Below are 2,500 nucleotides of genomic sequence, written 5' to 3' on the forward strand. Positions count from 1 at the left end.
CACCCGTGCTCCCAACTGAGCTTGCCGCTGCCGACAGAGGCCCGGGAGCGTGCTGTCGTGGCATTGCCGGCGGGAGACAACACGCGCCACCTACGGTGACCGGCAGCTCCAACGCCAGCGCCACAGAAGGACAAAAGCCCCACTTGGGTGCCGAAGCGAACTCTCCCAGCACAGCGCACGCGCCAACACATCCGCACAGCTGCGATACAAACCACCAGCGAGAACCGCTGGGGCGACCGAGCAGCAGACGGCGTCGCGGCGCCGAGCGCCGGGCGGCGGCGCATCCTCAACGCACACAGTCCTCAATCGGACCAGCACACTGAAGATGTCCACCGCGCTTCGCACCGGGCCCGCGAGGACCTACTTTGGCCGCACGGCGCCGCGCGCAGGGTGCGCCGGCGCGCAGCTGCGACGCCTGCCGCGTCCGTCGGCCGGCGCGCCTGCCACTGGCCGCCCCCACCAGCCGGCTGTAGCGCGTGCGCCCACGCACCGCGCGGCCAGCACGCCGGGAGGCGCCCCCTCACCGGCCGGGGACGGTCCCACCCAGCCACCGCCGCGTATCGCTTCACACCCAGATGCCGTTCAGTTTCGTCGGCATGGTGGGTATCGCTGGAACAACCGGTTCGTACCTCAACCTATCGTCGCCATCACCGATTCACCCCTAGCGAGAACAACCGCACCACAACAGGTTACCATTTGTTCATTTGCGTAACTTCACCAGAAAACGCAGGCGTCCATCGCCATTTGCAACTTCAACGATTATTGCATGCCTGTGTCAGGTGTCACGCCACACTACGTCTGCCCACATACACGCAACAAAATGTGCACGCCTAGACAATACGTGGAAGGTGGCCCCCGTACGTATGCGATGTCCATTGCTCGAACGACTGTCAACCGGCCTCTGTAGCATGTCGCAGATATGGAACGCGGTGCACCATGCCATCACGGTGTGTGAGGAGAGACGACTAGGTCCGAATACATCAACAGACAGCTCATGCTGATCGCCATCCACGGCGTCCGTTCCTCCCACACGTCTCTATGGCGTACCACACTGCAATCCAGCTCTCATAGGGAGACGACACGTAGCTGCGTGCACAATATTTGCACTGTATGGTCCGCCGTTTTTGGGCGCAGTCGTTGTACGGTCACACATGTGCCACGATGTATCATTCGGTACATAAGGACGAATGTGCAGTACAGATTGTGGTTTACGCGTACGACATTAGCGGACGGTTGACACAGGCCGCACCACAACGTAGCCTGAGTACGTCGCATGCGAAGGGCATTGAACATGCAAACTTCTCACCAACCAGCTTGCGAAGGCAGGGGGGCAAGGTGGGGACGTGGGGAGGGGCGGCATGTACGTCCTGCTGCCATCCACATTACAGTGTACAGCAGGAGCATGTGGAAAGTCAGCAAGACTTGCAAGGTGTTTAACATGAAGCGATACACAGGGGAGCGGGCAGTGCGAGTAGCGAACTATATTGCGAGGGTTGCGGGTGGGCAACACTACACTAATTGAACGAGTCGTATAACAATTACAGAGCAGGTTTAGGCGACAACATGGGTTACGTTAGGGGACAACGTGGGTTACGTTAGGGGACAACGTGGGTTACTTTAGGGGACAACGTGGGTTAGGTTAAGGCACAACGTGGGTTAGGTTAAGGCACAACGTGGGTTAGGTTAAGGCACAACGTGGGTTAGGTTAAGGCACAACGTGGGTTAGGTTAAGGCACAACGTGGGTTAGGTTAAGGCACAACGTGGGTTAGGTTAAGGCACAACATGGGTTAGGTTAAGGCACAACATGGGTTAGGTTAAGGCACAACATGGGTTAGGTTAAGGCACAACGTGGGTTAGGTTAAGGCACAACGTGGGTTAGGTTAAGGCACAACGTGGGTTAGGTTAAGGCACAACGTGGGTTAGGTTAAGGCACAACATGGGTTAGGTTAAGGCACAACATGGGTTAGGTTAAGGCACAACATGGGTTAGGTTAAGGCACAACATGGGTTAGGTTAAGGCACAACATGGGTTAGGTTAAGGCACAACATGGGTTAGGTTAAGGCACAACATGGGTTAGGTTAAGGCACAACGTGGGTTAGGTTAAGGCACAACGTGGGTTAGGTTAAGGCACAACATGGGTTAGGTTAAGGCACAACATGGGTTAGGTTAAGGCACAACATGGGTTAGGTTAAGGCACAACATGGGTTAGGTTAAGGCACAACATGGGTTAGGTTAAGGCACAACATGGGTTAGGTTAAGGCACAACATGGGTTAGGTTAAGGCACAACATGGGTTAGGTTAAGGCACAACATGGGTTAGGTTAAGGTACAACATGGGTTAGGTTAAGGTACAACATGGGTTAGGTTAAGGTACAACATGGGTTAGGTTAAGGTACAACATGGGTTAGGTTAAGGTACAACATGGGTTAGGTTAAGGTACAACATGGGTTAGGTTAAGGTACAACATGGGTTAGGTTAAGGTACAACATGGGTTAGGTTA

The sequence above is a fragment of the Schistocerca piceifrons genome, unplaced genomic scaffold (genome assembly GCF_021461385.2).
Source record: "Schistocerca piceifrons isolate TAMUIC-IGC-003096 unplaced genomic scaffold, iqSchPice1.1 HiC_scaffold_1192, whole genome shotgun sequence".
Taxonomy (NCBI): Eukaryota; Metazoa; Arthropoda; class Insecta; order Orthoptera; family Acrididae; genus Schistocerca; species Schistocerca piceifrons.